Below are 22,609 nucleotides of genomic sequence, written 5' to 3'. Positions count from 1 at the left end.
CCATGCATGACTACTTTTGTACACATCATTCAAACAAGTAGGAATTATATTTAATTCTCCTGTCACACAACTCATTCAAACTTCATTAGCCTTCTGGGCACAGAGGTGGGTGACGGCAGTAGCAGAATCTAGCTATGATTTAACATAGCAGGGTCCAGCCATCATTCACATAAACACATGGCTGGAAGAGGGGGCATTGACTAGCAATAGGACGCAAGCTTTCATCACTCACGAATGTTGAAAATTCATCATTACAGCATATATAGCATAAATGCATACAGTGAGGTTTTGCTCTGTCTGCCTTATAGCAATATATGGCACTACGTTGCTGATGATTGAATAAAGTCTGATTAGGTTAGTGTATGCCACACTAAAAAAAAATAGCATTAATTAATATGTAACAATAAATTAAATGCTAAATGGTCGATCCTGGAATAAAACTGATGTACTGTCATGCAATCCAGAAATTCTATCATTTACTTTTTAGAGACTTTTTTATGAGTCATGAACAGAGGTGGTACAGACATTTTTTACTTAAGTAGAAGTACACATACTTATGTTTAAAAATGTTCTGGTAATAGCTGAATTAATTTAACAAAAAAATGAAAACGTACAGTGTAGCAAGAAAGAAAGCAAGAAAGTAAAAAGTAGTAAAAACAAAACTATTTTTGTGCAAAACTACCTAAACCTTGTGCTATATTAATACAATAATAAAATAATATAAGTACATGAGAATACAAGTGTTATTTCAATTTAAAGTCTAGTGCTAATAAAGGTACTCAGGTTGAATATGTTATGCAGAACTAAGCTGTGAAAATGATTAAAAACAACAGCTCCATTGTCTGTTGCCTGTTTATACTGTTGAATTAAGTGAATGAATCTAAGCATCATTAGCTTAAATTCAGATTAATCTCTGCTACCGTTGATTTAACCTAACATTAACCAAGAACACTGGTGCTCTGTGCGTCAGTCCAGCATAGTGCATTAGTGTAAATTCACCACAGTATGACAAACTGTTTATCCTGCAATAAACTGCTTAGTATGCCATTCTGTTTTGCAGGAAATTTCACAATGCAAAAATACATAATTGACCAAAATACATCACATAGAGATCCAATATTTGATTGAAAATTGAGTACATTACATGTAAGCTTTAAATTTCAATTTTATCAAATGCCACTGAGCAGACCTTGCCTTTAAATATAGCCTCTCTCCATCATCTCCTGTCCCCTCTTTCTTACATCATTTTCCATCTCTGGGTGAAGCCATCTTTCAGTCTGGGAAATACAGCACCTATACCTTTAACTAGCAGACACACTGTATGGCAAGTGCATAGAAACAGTTTTGTGTTTGCTTATAGAAACTTTGCATTTTAAATTACCACAGCACGTTACTCGCTTTATGCCTTCTTCGATCACAATTTACTGACATCTGAACTCTTTCTGGCCTACTCTAACCCCTGAATATAGCGCTAGAAATGATAAATAACCATTTAACCATATCATCCATTATTTGTATGCAGTCAGCCCCAGTGACAGAGGACGCACCGTCCATTTAGGCTCAAATCCATTTGTTGTTTGAAGGGATGCAGTAATGTGAAATAGTAATGCCACTCCAATGTCTTAAAGCTAAAGTAATGAGCCTGTTTTGAAAATGTAAGGAATAAAAAGTACACATGACAGACTGATCACCAATAGCTGAGCAGATGTGATCGATGCCATAGGGGCCAGTGGCTTTATCGTATATCTACATCCGGGAACATTTTAGGGATTTGTAAAGGAAATGTAATGCTTTAAATTGAATTAAGCTGTGCACAAATTGAGATACATGTATTTTGCAAGTCTTCTAGGAAATTTTGCTAGTGCTTTGTGATCACAACCATTCTCAAATCCTATTCCCTTGCAGATTGTAGGACCCCCACTGATGGATCTTGCAAACTGGATAAGTAGTTGTAGACAGAGGATATTGCATCCCTTCTTAACTAAAAGAATAATTTCCATAACAGATTCCTTATGTAAATTCGGATCGGATGATGAATTAGTTTTAATAAAACTACAAACCTGAAGAAATCTCAAAAAGATGAAATTGTGGTAAGTTAAAATTTGTAAGCTGATATTTTGTCAGTAGATGTCAAAAACTATTTTTTGCAGAACAGTGTTCTTTGGGAAGGATATTCATTTAAAAAAAAATTATTTCATTTTTTTAGTCAAAGAAATGTTGACATCTGTCAAATCAGTAATTCAGTAGTAGTTCCAGTAGTTTAAGATTTACTCTAAATAACTGTAGTGTCCCTTAACATTATCAAGTACGCTACAAGTTGAATGGCAAATTCTGCCAATTGGAAGAGAAAGACGTGCTCTGGTATGAATTTCCTAATATCCCTCAAGAAGGAGCAGAACAATAGCTAGAGAATTAACAGCCATGAACATAAGTAAGGAACGAGGTCAGCCCAGTCTTGTCAGTCATTGCTGGAGGAAATAAGGAGATTCTATTGGAATCTTCTTATTTCCTCCAAAGAGCAACAAAAAGGAAATCCCACCCAACTCAACCCAAAGACCAAAGGCATTCAGGCAAAGCAAGGGATGAGGGTGCTTAGTGGTTGAGAGTATGAAGCTGATTACGATTAGTGAATGAAAACAAACACAGATTTATTAACCTTGGTGGCAGAAATATGGGCTCAAATTGTGGTCATAAATATTTTGTACTTGTAAATCAGGATTTGTATGTGTAAAAAGAATTTGTGTGTGTGCAAAAAAGATTTGTATGTGTAAAAAGAATATGTGTGTGTGCAAAAAAGATTTGTGTGTGGACTTAGCCAAAAAATACAAGTGAAACTCTGCACTCAAGTTTCAAGTTACAAGTACGAATTTTGACCCCCCCAAACCCATCTGTTCTCTGATTGGATTGTTAAATTTGTGATTGACATGACATTGACCAATCAGCTGAAAGGAAGAAAAATGGGGTCAAAATTCGTACTTGTAACTTGAAACTTGAGTGCAGAGTTTCACATGTATTTTTTGGCTAAGTCCACACACAAATCTTTTTTACGCACACACAAATTGTTTTTACACATACAAATCCTGATTTACAAGTACAAAACTGATTTACAACTACAAAATATTTATGACCACAATTTGAGCCCATACAGAAATCTTGGCGAGCACTTTGGTATACAAAGACTGAGAGGCCGATAGAGCCCTTAGTGCTTTGGGTCTTTAGGTCTGTTACGACTGTTGTCGTAATTATCATATGTAAATTTGAGTGTGCAGGTGCTCCTCCGTGATTGGTGCATCCAGGGTGGATGGATCGCACCGATTGGCTAAGGACCAGGAGGCAGCGGATAAGAAGACACCGCCAGGGACTGCCAGGTCATTCATCCTCAGCCCAACCCAACTGGCAGACCGTTCACTGTGTCACTATGTTGGTTAATGTAAGAGCATGTAGGGGTGGACCGCCTTTTTGTTTGAACAGTTTTCTCCTGTTTTTGTTAGGCAGGGAGGAAAGTGATTGTCGTTTGATTTAGTTTTTTTTTGAGTAGGTAAGTTGTATTTATTCCTGAGCTAGGCTACCTTTTGTTTGTTGTTTTGGCCTTGGGTTCATCCTGAAGTTATGATATGCTCCCTTCCTTTGTTTAACTGCACTCATTGTAAATAAATCACTGTCAGAAAGTATTAAGTGTGTGACGTGCTGCTTGGGGTTGGACGGGGATGGATCACCCTTTATGTTGTGGTCTGGCCACGCCTAGACGGGCCATAACAGGTCTCTTTCCTACTATCACCTACTGTACTTGGCTTGAGTTGACTCGTTTTAGGATTTTCCAATTAAGTAGTGGTGACTGTTACCAGGTGCTTTCTTAGTAGCTTTTCAGCCGGGCTTCCAAGCAAGCTGAGTTGAGATGAAATGCTGAAGTCAGACTGCATGCAACTGATTGGCCAGGGACTGACATCACCGAATGAGTCATGAGAGTGACTCCTTCACAAGAATCGTATCTGCCATTTTTGAAACCTGGCAACAACGGAGAGGTTGCCAGGTGTCTACATACATGTCCGCCCCTTCTGCCTCACTTCTTCTACCCTGAGTCATGGGCCGTTTATCAATGCCCAAGTACGCGAGTACGTACTCGCGTTTCCGGTGAGTACGTACCCGCCGAGAACGCGAGCACGGACTCGCGATATGTACAATTGGAACACCTGCGTACGTGATGATGTCACAGGTCTGGAGTTTTTACTGCCGTCCCCTCCTAATTTAACTGTGAGTAACATGTTATGAAGCTTAACTTTAATCACAGCCAAACCGGTTTACTCAGGAACAAATAAAACACTGAAATAAACCAAACATTAACATTTAGAAGTGATCTAAGTGACTTATATATCATTTTTAACCTCAGTAGTGAAACCTCTATTAATAAAAATAGTGTACATGTACATACGTGTACATACCTTAATAAAAACAAGCAGGTGAGATGTTAGAACGCTTTTATTTCTATTCTAGTGGACACTCAATACTATAGACAGCTGCTGGGGTTTCTTTAACCTGAGTAGCGAAAAGACGCGAGCGGGGGGGGGGTTTGAAAACGATGTGCCGGGAGTCCGCTGTTGAGTTTTGGACGAAATGCACTCTGGGATATATAGCTGTCCCAAGTCCACACCGATGCATGCTCGATAAAACGGGCGGATCGAGAACACATCCGGGACTTTTTCGCGTTCTCGGCTTGATGCGTACTTCGAATTGGAACAGTACTTGGTCTCCGACTGATGACGTATCACGAGTACACGAGAACGCAAGTACGCACAAGTACGCATATTGATAAACGCCCATGGTAAAAGAAGCAGCAGGTATTCCATCGCCTCGACATCTTACATTATTTGTGCTTGTGTCGCAAACAAATAAGGTCACTGGACTTTAGGGCCACTTTGCTGTAATGATCAGTGTTGGTCAAGTTACTTGAAAAAAGTAATCAGTAACTAATTACTGATTACTTCCCCCAAAAAGTAATCCCATTACTTTACTGATTACTTATTTTCAAAAGTAATTAATTACCTAGTTACTTAGTTACTTTTTAAAAACACGATTTACAACCTGAATAGGTGATAAAGCAACAGATCTTTCAGCCCAATTCTACTTTTTCTGCATAATCCATCATACAAAATGTAATCAAATGGAAAAGTCTCTTTTTAAAACTTGGTTTTATTAATTTTAATCTTTTAACTTTATGCATTAAGCAAAAATTAAATTATATGCAACATTCTCTGACTGGAAGAAATTTGTTTAACATTTAAACCTATTTTCTGCACATTCCAGCACATAAAATAAAATATTTAATAATTTTTTGTGTTTACACTCAGTCTTTCAAATAAATGCAAGTGAAACACAGGAGAAAATAAATAAAATCAAAGACTCAGCGGTCCTGTTGCTCTATTTTCACCTGTATAGCAGGCGGATGTTTGCCCTGGTGCGGGTGCCGCAGCGGTCAGTGGAAGAATCCGCGAGTTTCTCTGTCAATTTCCCATTGCAGTCGTAGCGCACTCGGTGCTTGCTCAGAAGTTAAGGGGTTTTTTTGCTGTAAAAAGAAGTTTTCTTCCCACGCAGTGAACAGCGGACGCTAATGTTTTTGTCACTTTTTACGGAATCAGACTCAAAGTAAGGTCAGTACTTCCACGCTTTAAACGCTGCACGCTCATACTCTCTCCGCACTCCATATATTATCCATTGTTGATCTGCACACAGCTGTTGCCACGAACGTCGCACTCGCTTACGTCATTGTCATGAGACACTCTTGCAAAAAAATCCCGGTTTTAGTAACGCAGTAAAGCAGCGTGCTTACGGGAAAGTAACAGTAATCTAATTACCGTTTTTGCAATAGTAATCCCTTACTTTACTTGTTACTTGAAAAAAGTAATCGGATAACGCGTTACTGCCCATCTCTGGTAGTGATCCCACCCACACTGAAGTGATACCCAATTGAAATAGAAAACAAGCATAACCAAGTAGAGAAGAGTTGAGTTGAGTCGAGCCGAGTAGGCAGAAACCAAGTCTTTCAGAAAGATTGATATGAAAGCCCAGGGGGAAGTAGGCTGGGCACCTTCAGCAGCAAAGGCTTCTCTGAATATACTAAATGGCCCTGCAGACATTAATTAAAAAAAAAAAAAAAAAAACTTTAAATGATTCAAAGTTATGAGTTTCAGAGTTTTGTGTTCTTTTCACTGGTTGTGTTGACTCTTCAAAGGCAAGAGGCTCATATATACAAGTGATTTGGGATTTAAATTAGGAAATGATGATCATAAAGATCACAACTGACCATCCTTTCTTCAGGGGCCTTTTAACTTATGTTAAAAGGACACTTTAAAATGTCAAATTTAACCTCCATAAGCACATACCTAACCTGGCTGTCAAACAAGATTTGGGATCAAACAAAAGGCTTATGTTGAAGTAAAAATGATATACTTCAAGAAATGCTACGTCTGCCCTTAATTTTTGGACAGCAACCTCTTTTTTACAGCATCATTTATTCTCTTTGTGTTCCAGGTAACGAACTGAAGCAAGCTGTCCCCTCTATCTTTTGCGTTGATCACATACACACCTCAAAAAAATTAAGGGAACACTTGATCAAGCTTTTCGATTTGACTTTGACTCTAGCCCTCAAATGGTTGATGATTTTGGTTTCTGCCAAGCATATAATTATATATATTTGATATATATAATATGATTTTATTCTCAATAAATTGCACAGTGTATGTCAGTCTAGATTTTAAACTTTTCATTGATCAAGATCTTATATTTGATTTAAGCAGTCACCTGATTTTTTGAGCACTGTATTTGATGTGCTCCCATAATAAGACGAGTAGATAAAACTGCGAATGCCAAAACAAAAAATGACTGTAAGATAACAAAAAGTATAATTTAGATATAAAAACACAATTAGATGTATCTTTAGAGATAAGACACACAAAAGAAAGCTTTGTTAGGTGGTTCCATTTTCCTGTAAGTAGCTAGGACAACTACCTTTTGTTTCCATTTGCCATTTCCTATAACCATAAAAATTTGCAACACATTTTCCTCATAAAAAAAAGAACAGAAAAACCTCAAAACAAGAGTAGCAAGCTGTGCTGCTGTAGTTGTCTTTGGAAATCATGCTTTAGACTCTCTGCCATCAGCGATGTTTGGTGTGCAACACAGGGCACATGCTAGGGCAGGCTGCACAAAAATAGTAGCATTACTAAGGATCTTAGGAGGGTTTGGCTGGTCACAGGTCCCTGGGGAGGAAATCCTGATGCACTCTCTGACTATCATACACATCCACACATGCACACACACATACACAAGCAGAAAGAAAAAAATCAAAGGACACGGCATAGACGAGGAAGGAAAGGAAACAGAATGATAAGATAGATTGTAAAATTCATAATAGTCATTGTAAATGGGACCCTTACTGTATTTTTATGAAAAAAAAAAATACTTGAAACAAAATATACTTCCTGCTAAAATGAACAACAAACTGCTTGGAAACTGACTTCTGGCATTAAAAGTCACATCTTTAATAACACACAAAATTATAAGACTTAACAAAGCCTTCAGAGAGTGACTTATCCTAAAATCTAACCCTATTGCAGCTGTCATGAAGCAGAAAACTTTTATACCAAGCTGTGATATGCCTGCAGAAAAACTGGGCAACACTATGTTTCCACATGGAGAACTATATGGTCTGACGTTTGGAACCAGCCTCAAATGGCTTTTCTGGAAACTACAGTCTCTGGTACTTCCTTGATGGCTTAATCTTTCATTTGCTTGTATTACCCCAGAAATACACCTTCTCTCTACTCCACATTGCCAAAATAGTGCCGGATCAATGCTGTCAAGCTGCACAAAGAAGATGAAAAAGGGTAAATCCAGACAGGAATAGCACAGTGAATCAATTTTCAAAATAAAAGACCTTTTGCACACTAAGCACTCTACCTCTGAAACAATCCTGGTGCGATCAGAAGCCATGCAAAGGATGGAACAAAAGCACATCAGAGATGCAGTTTCACAGACAAACCAGCACACATTGCATTTCCGGGGTTAGAAGTGACATTTCAGTGACTTCATCTTTGATTGTCTAATAAAGATTGAAGGATCCAAATATAGAGACTCAGTCCTTTTAAAGATGAATTTTCATTCTTGAACAAGCTTTGATTTTTGGTGTGATTTTTGAATCTTGCTGTTACATTTTGTTCCCAACAAATTACATAGGGTGTGTCAGTGAAGAGCTTCAGCTTGAATATGTCCAATGTATTTCTTTTTAAAGACACATTTTCATTGCTTTTACGTATTTTGGGGGGGGGGAGTCAGCTATCCCTGGTGCCATGGTTCAACAAATGGGGTACACCCTGGACAGGTTGCCAGCCTGTCGCAGGTAATGTACATTTGTATTTATGACAGTTCAAAACTCCCACGGGATAAATTTACTAGTCTTTGACAGTTATTTCATATTTAGTGAATAATTCATGATTAAAAAAATGAAAACTTTGAATTAATTTAATATGACTTTTAATTTAGCAAAGGAGAGAATGATTACAGGAGCTGCTGTAAGCAGTTAAATGCCATCCTGTTAATGTTTGTCTTCCTACTCTGCCCACACGAACATGAAATTGAATGCAGCTCCATCACAGATTTTTGGATACACTGCAACAACGGAAGAAGTAGTGCTGCAAAAACACAATTGATTGTTCATGCAAATATGTCATGTAGTTACTGGTGATGAATATGTACCATATGGACCACTTAGTGAAAAGTATTAGCATCATACAAATTAGCTTGTGCATTTGTATGTAACTGCCTGAGTTACATGTTATATTGGCTTTCTTTCTTTCTTTCTTTGTACTTGTGTGACGCAGAATAAAAATGAAGGTGTAAAAGACTGTCAGATGTTATGCTGGCATTTCCCTATTGACACCCTCAATCCCCCATTTACATTTCATATCTGGATGACTGGTTAGAGTCCCACGTGAAAAGGCCAGGTTGGATTAAGGTGTCTGTGTGATTCTATGATATCTTACGGACAGGCAGGCAGACCTAATTCCCTTTCTGGAGCAGGGCAGGTCTCAAGCCCCTAGTAAGCCCTCATCAGTCTCATCCTCTATTGCACGGCTCTCACCCTGTCATGAGATCAGACATGATGGCATGTACTGGTGGATATACAGTAATTGCTTTGTCCTCTATCTCCCATTTTCCTTTACTTGTCTGTTATGTTTGAAGTAACTAAAAGAAATTAGGTGATACACAAGGAGAGCACAGACTCTTTCTGTCAAAGAGCCTTGTGATTTCTGTCTCAAATCCAGAAGAAAATGTCAGATTGACTGTTATCCGACAATATTTTGATAGCATATCTGGCAGTGTTTTCTTTCTCACCCACATACATCTGGTAGCTTAGTATAAGTCAACTTTTATATATTGGTGCAAAGCAGGAAGTAGCAGATGCTGCATGCTGTCTGAATATGTTGTTCTTTCTCTGTTTCGCAGGGCTTATAAAACATCAAATCGTGTTTCATTTCTGCAAGCTTGCTCCTCAGGACTGGAAATCGCCAGTATCAAACAGTGAGCTAAGGTGGAACAGTAATCCAACCCAGCGCAGCCAGTTGTCAGGATTTTCTTCCTCTCCTTTAGAGATACAACGGATAAAGAGATTGTCTCACACTCATGAGTCAGAAAATGTGTTTCTCGTTGTTGCAGAACATATCCTATCCCCCATAACCGTGAAGGATAAGAATATTCAAGGTCCCTTGTTAGTATGCAAAACAACGCATCATATTTTTCACCATGTCTCATTTCCAATTGCAAATGGAGGAATGAAAAATATGCAGGAGATTACTGCATTAAACAATTTGGTTCTGCTTAATAGTGACTCCTTTGATTTGGTCCCAGGCCCCTGAGATGAGCATGGATGAGGAATGATTGAGATGCATGGAGGAGCTTGTTCCTGACTGCTTGCACTGCTAAGCAGACCCACTTCACAATAATAAGAGGTCATCCCTGGTGGAGTGTGGAAATGTGTCTAATTAAAACAAAATGGTTTATCAAGAGCTGAGGCGAAGTGAGCAGCCCCAGTAAAATAAATAGCCAGCAATTTCCTGAGACTCAAATTCTGATAAGCATCTTATTAAAACAGTCCACCATCTAATGGAAATGCGTTTTATTGTAAGAGGACTTTGGATAATTCGTCCTCTCTCTTTTGCTCTTTTTCTCTCTCATCCAGCCTCACCCAGCCTCCATGTCGCATGTGCATGTCTTTGAGGATTCATGTACATGTTGGCAGCTAGGTGTGTACACGAGAAAACCATATTGCAACAGATTGGAAGCCTGGCTATTTTGTTAGGCGTTTTGGATTTTGCTCACCTTGCAGCTAAGCAGGAATGTAAATTACTGCTGTAGGCACACATTACTTAATTGTTTTTTTATATCATCATTATTCATCTTGTCTGACAGCTCAGTTGTGGCACTGATGTGTTGAAAGATGGACCATCTGTACTTTTGTCACTTTCTCGCTTATGCTCCTTTTGAAGAGCCGTGTTCCATACTGATGGATGACATGTCCATGATTTGTTGCCGTGTGATGCTTTAGATTACAGCACAAAGCTGAATCTCATGGAATGCCTCCAAGCAAGGACAAAATAATGACAATAACGCTAAATATTTTCATACAATGCTTCACTCGGCAAGCATATTAGAGGAGCTTGCAATTACCATGTCTCCTGTGAGTGCATATCTGTGGAAATTAATTGCATTTTTGATATCTGCTGACAAATACCGACAAGTTTAGAAAAGTCCTCCAGTGACGGACATACGTTTGTGCCAAAGATCGGACACATTATCTTCTACTGAACCTCTGGATTGGTTGTTTTTCATGGAGAGGAGACCGAAAACATAACAGCTATGAAACCTCTTCAAACTAAGCTCACTGAGAGCTCACTCTCACTGCCTCCAAATAGCTGCAATTTGTTGGCTAAAACCCAAACAGGGCATGATAGTGTCAGATTTAATTTTCATTTTGCTTCTTTTTCTCTTCTGCTCACTCCTGTGTGAAATATTTCTCCTCAGCATAGAGTAAAAAAGGGAGCCCATCATCACAACATGGTAGCTGAGGCTCCATCAGTGAGCTATTACTGATGTAATCGGCCACCTGTACGAATGTGGTTTCTGTGTGTAAGAGTGTGAATGTGTGCATTTGCTGATTGCATTGCAATATTCCCCAGAGCCTCTTGAGTATGTATCTGGTACCCAGTAACAGGTGGATGGTGAGAAGTAAGCAGCAGGATACATGTCCACAATGGACATGGTTCAAATGACACACAAATCCAAGTTTGTGGATTCCTTCTTGCCGCTCTGCAATTAAGAGTAAAACTAAATATACACCTGGAAGCTAAAATGGGAACACAGAATACAATCATTTGAGCTTGAATTAGAGCATTATGAGTTGTAATGTCACCTTCATACTGATCTATTGCCTACTTGACAATAAAATAATTTTTTTTAATGAATATTACATTTTGAAACAAAAAACCTAAGATTTTACCATGGAACATAATTATTTGGCACCACATGCATATCACTGACAGTTAAATTTTTTAATCTGGTTGTTTTCTGTTACATTTTTGACTCTCCAGTTAAGCTGATTGCATTTGCGAGCAAGAGAGAAGGCAGAATGTTTCAGTTTCAGTAGAGTCGACAGGATGCCACGTTCCCTCGTGATATTTCAAATCTTGCTAGAGGGTGAAAGAATTAAAGGCATCACAAGAGGGCCCTTTGAAACCTTCCAACTTGGTATGAAATCACGGCATGTGAGCACTTTGATCAGCAAACGGTCAAGCAGCAGCCCTGCAGTCAGCCATCCCTCCACATTGGGCGTCTGTTCCCCAGCAATGTGAACAGTCGTCCACCTGACCGCTATTTGATTTGCTCACTGAACTGATCTTATAACAGTTAAGCTGTGTGCTATGTCACAAATTACTGCCCTCTATTTCTCATCAGCCATGCTTTAAAGCATGTTTGTATCTACCCAGCCTCCATGTAGATGCATTGATTAAAAGCAGACATTGCATATCATACAATCATGGTTTCAGTAATTAACTTCTTTATCCGTTTTGGGCTTCGAATCTACTTGATTTCTTATTTATAAACCAAACCAAATGTAAAAATTAATGTAAATTGACTTGTGGTTTGCCTTTAGTAGCCACACCCTAAAGACCATTGATACCAATGATATCGGTCATGGCAGATGGCCGGTTCTGCTTGAGGTTTCTTCTGGACTGAAAGTAGCTGATACCACTGAAAAGTTGGAGCAGTTTTACACAGCTTTATGCTATATAAGAGAATTTGAATTATGGTGTTTTAATTTTTACGTTTTAGTTCTCAGACTATTTCTGAGTTATGAGCATTTCGATAAGCACTGTATCTTTTTATTGAATTAAACAGCTTGGAGGAACTGAGCTAAGTATGAAACATAACCAAGCAAGTATCAGTATTTTCCTACTACACATATTTGTGCTTTTGACAGACAATAAAAAAGTAATTAAATTTTCTACAAAGTTTTCAAAGTTCAAGAAATTAATATCATACATAAGAATTGGTTTACATATATTTACAGTCCTTACAATTCTCATTTACTTTCTAAATATTTATAATCAGAGCTACAAACTCTTCTATTTTCTAGTCTTTTTGTTTTTTTCTGTTACAGAATCAGGAGCCAGGCTTAGTCAGTCAATATGTGTCCCAAAGTGAAACATGACTGATAGAATTGTGCTGTATGTAATAACCAAGCTTCACTGTACAAAATGGGTTAATCTATCATTTTTCTCTGCAGAAAACAGGCAAAATGTCTTCCAGACAGTTCTGTGCAACCTGTTCTTTCAATATGAATTGAGTTATGCTCCAATCAAACAAATCACAGCTTGTTCCAAACAGGGCCATGAGTAATGGATTGAAAAAGTCTGTATTTGATTACCCCTGCTGCCCAGGGTTGACTAAGATCCATTTGAGAGGCAGTGCGGTGGAATTCCAATATGGACACCCTCCAGCTATTGACCCTGTCTTTAAGTGGGCGCTGTGCTTTTAGTGTACTTACACTGGTTGTTCCACATCTTCTTCCTCCTGGCAGTTTTGCAATAGTTTTGATGGCAGATCCGGGCTCGTTTTTTACTACACTGCATTATTGATGCGTCAGAAGATGTGGATAGCCTACTTTTTGTCATAACCCACTGAGCGTACAAATGCAAGAGAAGGTGAGGGGGTTGTGGTATAACTAGTTCAAAGTAATTACTGTGAGTTACTGCAACAGAACACAATATGATACACAAATATATAATAAATATACACATTGCATTGTACAAGCTGATCCAGTTAATGCAGTGCCAATACCAATTGCTCGACTTTTTTCAGGCTGCTCTGAAATTTAGCGTATCTTCAAAATATAAACCGGTTGCAGCAGTTTCATTTTTATTTTATGTTTTTATTTTATGTACACTTGCAGATATGTGTGTGGATACATGCAGTCCACCTTTATTTCTTTTAGTACCTCATGTCTGTTTCATGCAAAGATAAACATCAGTGTCTCTGTGGTTGGAAAAGTCGAAATCTCCTCAAAATGCAAACATTTACAGCCAACTTCACATGATGTTACCTTGAAGTGAGGTTAAAAATAGAAGAAATCAGAATCTGAATCATCTTTATTTGGCCAAGTTTGTGCACACAAAAAGGAATTTGACTCTGGTTCGTTTTGCTCTCTGCATGTACAAAAAAAAGAAGCTCCTACCATGGACCATATGGATACAAAAGTACCAGGCAGAAAGGTTTGATCAAATTGCAGGATATGAATGAAAAATATACTAGTAACAAAATTAAATATATTGAACTTCTTCATAACTAAACAATGTTACTGTTAATGTATCTGAAAGCAATGGCTGTTCAGTGTTAAAAGCCAACACTGCTTGGTTACTGACTCAAGAGTCCCTGCTGCTTTTCCTTAAGTAGTTTTCAAGAAAAAACAGTTACTGATGTGAATCATCAGTATACTGGGCTTAGTGTCGAAAACATAGGAGCCTTGCTAACAGGAAGTGGGAAAACGATCACAGGTTTGAAGTGCAAAATCCATGGGCTGCATGGCATTAGCTTTATGTTCTTTAGTTTAAAAAACTCAAATACAGCGACTTTTCTACTGGTTTTCTACTCAGTGCCACATGCAAAGAACAATAAAAGTATCACTGACCAAAAATTAAGCATTTAGGGGGAAATGCTAATAATGTCATATCAAAGATTCTTGAATGTCTTCACATAACTGATACTGAAGTCTAAAACACTAGAAACAATTTTTTTATAGATCTAAAAACTACACGCACACACACAACCAAACTAATCAAAACAGGCACTGCAGTAGAAAGAGGAAAAAGCATGGGCATCTGGCAACATACCATAACTTCAAGGCGATTTGTCACTAATATCACGCATTTTAGGAAAGATTAAAGGATTAGAAAACGCTTTGTTTTTGTGAGTATCATCTCCAAACTTGGAACACTCTAGAACTGCTCATATCAGCTGTTGAGTGGGGCAATAAATACACAAATGAAGAGGAAAATAAATCCAAAAAGAAATAATAATTATAAACGTAAAATGCCAAAAATATTAGAGATAGTGAGAGCGAGAGAGAGAGAGATAGTGAGAGAGAGCGAGAGAGAGGGAGCGAGAAGTATGTTCACAGTTTAATCCATAGATGGCAGTACTCTAACAGAAACAGAGCTGGACGAGCACATGCCACCGACACCGGCTTCAGTGTGTTCTGCAAGGACAAAATGCTGTCATAGGTAAGAATTTTTCTTCTTCATAATTGTGATACAAATATCGTATAGTTATATAGGCGATTCCTAAAAAGAAAACTACAACTAGACATTTGTTAAAAGGATTTTCCAAACTCTTAATCATGCTTAATACACTACAGAACTTTAGTGTATCTTTACTGAAGCATATTATTTTTATTGTTGTTATTTTTGCTAAAATGTAATTTGGCAGGTGGGTAGATTGTGCTCTGCACATTTCCCTAACCCACTGTGTGTGTGTGTGTGTTTGTATGTGTGTGTGGTTAAATCTTAATGTTTAAAATCTTTTACTTTTTATAACTCCACGTTTTGTACTAAAACTGGTGAATTGTTAAATGGTAGCCGACGTAAATGTTTATTTCTTTTATATATGATTAATGTTTGGGCGGAAACAGTTAACACCATAATGAGCGTGAGGAGTGTGAGGGGGCTGGGTCTAAAAGCGCAGTGTGCCAGCTACAGGCAGCATACACACACTACTGTACATTGATGGAGCCGATTTCTGTGAGTCCGGCAGAGCCCTGTGAGAAAGCCACGCTGCGGGTCTGAACCGATGCTGCGAAATTACAACGCCGGATGATGGCAACTCTGGCCACGGCTTGTACGTAACCTTCATGTCCTACAGAGCAGCTCGGAGGACGGTGAATGCCAAACTGAAGGAATGTGCCGTTTCTGTGACATGGTCTGGTAAAGTAACAGGTCAGTTCAGATGGTGAAGGCTCTGCCACGAAGTTTACGCGCTGAATTCGGAATTACCGGCGACGAGGAAGGTTTCTACTTCAATGAATGACGCCGTCCCTTCATAGGTTCCGTGTGCGTACAGGCTGTATTTATAAATTGGAAGAAGTAGGCTACTGACTATTAAAATTATCCTGAAAGGGACAGTTTGACCTGCTCGAGCATTTGGAAACATTTCTTACCCGCTTTGGAACTGAAGCGAGTCCAGCGCATCAGTTAAAGCCCAGAAGACAGCAGCAGCGTTGGAGGGAACAGGATAGGGATAACCAGGAGATTCACTTTAAATGAAGAGGTGAGTGATGATCAGCACGCTCGTTAAGGCTAAATCAGCCTTACCGGGCGCAAATATTTGCGTAAATCCCCAATGACTGTCAGCCACTCTGTTCCTCAAAGAGCTAATATCCGACACTGCGGAGAGACAACTGTGGAGAGGCATTTTTCATCTCAGGCTGCAGGCTGTGTGCAGTGTTGGGGTACATTGTATCGTTGCCACTGCTCCCACTAGAATGACAAGGTGGCATTGTAAATACCGTGCGGGGTTTATGCATTTAAAAGCACTGCGGTTAGATCAACAAAAGGCTTTACACACAGTTGTTGGTCTGTAATCTTTTACATTAATGCCATTTACTCTCCTTCTTTCCCCTATTCATTAGAATTTGGTTGCCTCACAGTACATAAGAATTACTGGATTACAGTAGGTTTTACTGAGGTGATACATCATAAGGTTAGCATCATTCTTGCTGGTTAGTTTCTTCTGATTCGTGTAAGTATTTAATGAACTTACTTGACCGGAGGAGTTATTTTTAGAGTGCTTATAATTTGTTGCTTGCAGTCATCACAGAGCTGGGCTTTCTAATGATTTTGATTTGTTGACCTTGATGCCATCTCACAATTACACAAGCATGGTCTTCCACACAGTATCCTCAGGAAATAGCCTATGTGTGTTAACAAAAAATCAAAAATTGCTTTTGACTACACATAGTTATTACTTTTGATATACTGACAGGTAACAGGTTACAGATCTGGATCCTTGTCTTTCTGCAACAAGTGATCTATGAATTTAAAGTCAGAATGACTTGGAGATTGTTAAATATCTCACTTCAAAATTAATGCACTGCCACTTGTTCTCACAACGTGACATTATGCAAATTCTGTATATTTTCTGACACTTTTGTTGCCTTCTTCTCAAGTGGCAAAACCAATAACCTAAATTATAACACTGAAAACAACAACTTAATGTAATCGTGCCAGCTGGCAACAATTTAGTATTCCAGGCTGACTTCAGACCTCGTCTGTCCAGTTCGGCAGATGCACCTACAAATCTTCCTTCTCTGTCTGACTGCCAGTTCACCAGCAAGCACCCATGACAATGACTCTAAAGAAAATAAATGTTGTCTTAAGTAGAAAATTGCCTTACATTTGCATGAAAATAACTTACATCTGCCACGGCTGATGGGTAGCATATTAATCCCTCGGCTTGTGCAATCAAAACCCCTTCCTTCTTGGTGCAATCAGGTTTTTTTGCATCTGAAGCGTGACCCATTCAGATAATTATTTTAATATCCATCTCAAAATGAAACAGTAGTTTGACCCCAAAGCAACCACCAGGGTGGAAATTGCTGCCTTTGGAAGAACAAACCAGCACTCAGCATTGGTTTGATTATCACATGCTGATTATATTCACCCAATTAACTCCAATCTAATGAAGAAAAAAGGAGACATTCTGTAATATTGTGGTGCTTCCATTATCCGATTGACCAGCCAGCAGCTGCTATATGACTATGCTATTTTCTATTTTAGTTCAACTTTATTTTTTATCATATATGAATCTTCTGTAACCCATGTCTGAAATGTATTACTGTTAGCTAAAAACATTTCTGCTGTTCATCATGTGAAATATTTCTGGGAGCATTGAATCGCAGTGCGTTTGTTCCCCTTTCAAATAATGGAGGATATAAGCAGAAATGTTAAGAATTCTGCTCAATGAATTGCTTTCAAGTGAAGTCTTTGAACTCGTGCCGTTCAAGAACGCCTTTTGAGAACCAAAACATCACACATCCATCCAATCAATAAGGTTAACCTCACCAAGCTGGAGAGAAATTGCTTTGACTGGACAAACTTGGATCAAGCTTTGTTGATGCTTCTCTGCCGCTGCTTCCCCACTTCACCTCTTTTTAAGGAGTTATTTTGATTACATATTTAGTGGCGCTGTGTCATCAGCAATGCATTCTGTACTTAATAGTTCAGATTCTGGAATGATTTGCATAGGTCTGTCCATTACTTCTAGATTTCCCCAGGGAATGTTTCAATCTCCCATTCTTTAATAGTGTAGTCTGAGCAGCATACAGTATAGATGAATTTTTGTTTGAATTACTCTGGATATTGTCTTCATGCCAAAAATCTTTTGGAATTTCATTTGCTTTATTTAGATGAATGACCTATATCAGTTTCTTAAGAGAAGCTGGTCCTCTAATGTGCTCCGCCTTGTTTGAAGAGAGTCTAAGGCATCACAATCTCCTGTACAAGGCTGCCTGTCGCTACAGCTACCGCTGCCACCATCAGCATCCATCAGTATCTGCGACAAACTCTTGCTGGCTCAAGAGCGTCCTCTGTTGATGAAGAGCAAAGAGTCTAAACAAGGAGCTGAGTTAATTATTTGGCTATAATGTGAACACACAGCCTCTCTCCATTCGAGGCCTTTTACTTGGACTCTTTAGCAGCCGTGCTGATACTCAGAGCAGTTTTTTAAAAGCACAATTTGCTGCTGAATGAGTTGTTGCTGCTTTTCTCACCACCAGCATTCAAACAGCATGCCGCTTGCTCCTCGTTGGATTCCCCCCTTAAGGCAGCCAGACTCGCCACAATTTAGCTTGAGAGATTTTGACAAGTCGCTACGCATGCAGGCAGAATCCTTGACCTATTTCTTAATGAGTGAATACTGCAAATGTGCTCAGCGGCTGTGTATTTCGAACACCCCCCCTCCCCAAGCTTACAGCGACCCCCACTATCCCAACTGTCTTTTGGTTTCACACATACATAAACACTTGAACACATGCTGATAACGGTGCTTTTGTGGGTTCACCGACTCATTCTCTTATAGATATAGGTCCTCTCTTTCCTATCTGATAGAGTGTACAAATACTGAGTGTTTGTTTTAATGCAATTGGCCTCCTGTCTTCCCTCACTGTGGGCTGTTTATCTGAACCTCTCAACTGTCCAGCTGTCACAACAGAGATCTCAATCTACTTGACCCACACACGCTCCGCTCACTCAGCCTTGCTATGCACATGCTTGTGTCTGGAATCTGTATTTATGTTGAGTGTGTGTGTGTCTGTGTGTGTGTGTGAGAGAGAAACAGAATTGACATAAGAGAGATCTGGATCTTTGGTGATAATGATCAAGTGGAGCCAGGGAGAACATTTAGTCTGTGATGAGTTTGGTTGGCTTCAGTGAAAAGCAGAAGATCACAACCACTACTCAGCAGGCTGCTCAATTTATATCTTCTGTGCTTGCTCTCTCCCCTCTGGATACTGATTGTAAAACGCACAAGTTTTTTTTAAAACTGGTCTCTGATGAGTCTTGCATCAGATTCCAAGTAGAGAGAGTTTCTTTAGGTGATGATTATCCTATCAAACGTTTGTACAACTGCTTATATGTTGAATTAGGAGTGAAAGTCTGGAGCTCTGCATGTGGTGTAAGATTACACCACAAGAAACTTTTGATACGCAGATATTGGTGAGGCATAATTATGAAGTGTTTTTCAATTTCTTAGTGCAGAAAGAGCTATTTAACACTCTGTGCCCATTTAAAAAATACATTAAAAAAATCTGTTACCCAATACTCAATCAGTTGTTCTGCTTTGTATGTTTTTATATCCTCTTTTAAAGAAGTTCCCCTGATGTTTTGAACCTATAGATGCCAGGGAAGATACAGGACAGAATTACATTTGATAATTTCCACACAATGGCAGATGTTAGAAAACACCACAGGGCTACATTTAATGGTCTAGTCATGCTGCTGTAGCCGTTTTCATCATCTTGAGTAGTTGTGCGTGTTGCCTTCAGTGACTTATTGAATCGTTGAAACCATTTTAAATTGATGACTACAGGCCACTACATTGTTAAGTAGCAGCTTGCTCAGTATGAGCAACACATAGCACAGAGTGCAAAAATCAATGCCACTTTGCATTTCATTTTTCATCATATACAGTGAGTACTTGAAAGAAAAAAGCCACCTTTTCTACTGTAGTAGTTACCGTGCTGGGATTTTTATTTTTTATTTTCACTCTGTGATAAGCCTGTTGAGAGAGTTTGTTTCCCCATATCTGTCAGGCTGTTGGCTTTTGTTTTCTTTTTTTTCTTCATTTTTTTTCCCCCAACAAGATATAGGCTGTGTGTGTGTCTCCAGCTTCCAGACAGGCTCCAGCCGGTCTCATCAGAGGACCAAGAGGGAATGGCTAACAGTCATCCCTCTGCCATGCAGCTGTGGCCAGTCCAGATCCTGCTCTCCCTATTGATGGTGGCAAGTTCAGCAGTGAACCCCAATGCACACTCTGCTGTCCCAAAGCTTGCCAGCTTGCTGAAACAAAGCCTTTTGTAGGGCCACTAAATCCAACAGATGGAGAAATGGACAGTAAATGAAAGTAGAGGGAAAGGGGAATAAAGGAATTTAGTGGAGCATGTTTGTGGGTAGGCATTTAGGCTGCTCCTTTGGGAAGCCTAACACTCTTACAATGCAATACTGGCAGAACTTAACTGTTCTCTCCTTGACATGCTGCAGCAGCAGCAGCTTTGGGCCTCTATGTGAGAGGAGAAGGCAGTCTGCTCACGAATGCTCTCCAGGGCCTGGGAAGCCTTTATTAAGATGTTAATAGAACTGACTTCATGACACATTTCCATGGGACAGGATCTCTTGCTTCTGCCATTCTTTAGTGCCTCAATCTGCCTGCCACAGTCATCAGTCTCTCTCCTTCACACAACAGCCTGTTTAGGCATTCAGCCCCATTTCCACATTCCCCTGCCCAGGCACTCTCACTTTATCTGATCTCTGCTGTCACAAACCATCCTACATTTACCACGTGTAACAAAATTACGCGATGCCAGTGATAAGGGCAGGAATCATGGCATAGGTACCCGCAGAATAACAAGTCTGGCTGTTTGTTTGTCACTGATCTTCTCACCGGCTGGAAGTCAGACTGTCACCCCAGCAAGCCATCAAGGCTCTTATGATTTTTATTTCTCCAACCACTGTTTTCCAGATCACTAACTATATTCTTCCTCCTCGTTCGCTGTAGTCCTCAAACTGCTTCCAAGGTTGCTTATCAAGCTACAGCAGCTACAAAACAAGAGACAAGAAAGACCTCAAGCTTTACATACAAATACCTTGACTGACTTCATTTTCATGAAAGGCACTGAATGCATTGTCTCTACCATTTTCTCCTTTCACATGTATTTGAATATAAGTCAGTTTAGCCTGGCACCATCAATAATCAATTAGCTGGTGTCACGGGAGGATGTGCGTTTTTGTTTGGTGGAAACTCAACAATAAGTGAGCAACAAAAGGGAGCAGGAGAGAGAGGCAGGGTGGGAGGGGGCTTCTGTTAGACGCCAAGGGGCAGCTGTCAGGAGCAGATGACAGTGTATGTGTGTCATATGTTCACGGCTGCATGTGTTTATGTCCATTTTAATTTATTTTAGTTTGACTGTGTGGCACTGTGTGTGTTGTTTTTGTGTGTGGGTCTGTGTGTATGTTCAAGACGATATACCAGGGTAGGCAGTAAGGGCAACAGCATGCTGCGCTGCCCACACTGCCCCCTGGTGATGAGGATGCCCCTGCCTGCCACTGTTACCATGGTTACTACAGGAAAAGGGGTGCAGACATTACTTGTCTAGTCTGCTCATGTGCCATAGGGGAGTCCGGCCAACAGCAGCTTTGTCCCTCCCATATAAACTGAGCCCAATTACAACTAGAACCACTTTCAACTCAAAGGGGCTGTTATGGCCATTACCCCTCACAACTGTTTCAAACAATGTAAGTATTTGCTCTGGAATTGTAAAATCAAGAAAATCTGTGCACTTAATTTTCTCTGTAGTTAGTATATTGACTAAAAAAATGTTAGCATTGAACAAAAGCTAAAATTCCCTCATTGGGCTCCAACACTCAGTGACATGTTGATGCTTGCACTTGTGCTGTCTTGTTACTATTTTGCAGTCAGCTGTGGCCTTATCTGGGTTGATATCGCTCTCAGTATGAGGCAGGATCTTTGAGTCATCCTCATCCTTCAACAGAAAGAAAACAGATGGGGAAAAAAAGGGGAAATAAGGCCTTCTAAAGTTGTTCCTGAGTTAGATAGCAAATAGAAACTGTCTGGAAAAGTCCTCCCCCTTCCTCTGCTATCTTGTTCCTTCTGTTGCGTGCACACACATCTTCCTGATTAGCTTTTTCCACTGTCGTCGACCAAAGTAAATTGTGCTAAATTGATGATGAAAGACCTTGAAACTCCCACAACTTCAAAACACAGAATCTGCCCCACTGTGGCTTCTTATTTCCTTGCAATTTTGATAGAGGCAAAAAGGAAAACAATTAATGAGTTGGCTTCTACTTGCAAAACTGCACATGTGATTTAAAACTTTTTTTCTTTTCTTTCTTACTTGAATGCTTGATCAGTTTGTGAAGGTACAGGAAGAAAGATCCTGGATGCATGATGAAAAAAAAAAAAGAGTCTGGACTAGAGTTTGTGCCGCCAGTCTGTAGACTGCAGACTCTTTACTTTGGCCCAAGGTGATTTATAGTGTCCACGCCAGAGGAAATGAATACTCCTCTGGGATAACATTTATGTTTATGCATGAATCCGTGACTCTGATCCACACACTGAAACCAGCAGGAGAAAAGGGATGAAAGGTACTTAAAAAAAGGACGCAGCTTGTCATGAAGCCCACACAAAGTCTGTGAGGACATGTCGTTACTTTCCCAACTTGCTGTGAGCCAAACCATTAATAACACTTTATGAATGTAATTGTTTTTGTTGTTGA

The 22,609-nt window shown here is 39.4% G+C and overlaps 1 protein-coding gene across 2 annotated transcripts in view; it reads left to right on the top strand.

Moving 5' to 3' along the window:
• Positions 1-14,746: 14,746 nt before the first annotated feature.
• Positions 14,747-22,609, top strand: part of plxna2 (plexin A2) — a 163,846-nt gene continuing 155,983 nt past the window's right edge. Inside the window, exon 1 of one of the 2 annotated variants that reach the window (XM_019350081.2) lies at positions 14,747-14,828. The gene's annotated coding sequence lies outside the window, so the exon portion shown is untranslated. Of the gene's footprint in view, positions 14,829-15,281; positions 15,871-22,609 lie in introns of those variants that run through there. The other variant, XM_005448437.4, reaches the window with a different exon arrangement.

The sequence above is a fragment of the Oreochromis niloticus genome, linkage group LG20 (assembly GCF_001858045.2).
Source record: "Oreochromis niloticus isolate F11D_XX linkage group LG20, O_niloticus_UMD_NMBU, whole genome shotgun sequence".
Lineage (NCBI taxonomy): Eukaryota > Metazoa > Chordata > Actinopteri > Cichliformes > Cichlidae > Oreochromis > Oreochromis niloticus.
This window is presented reverse-complemented; position numbering and strand designations above follow the sequence as displayed.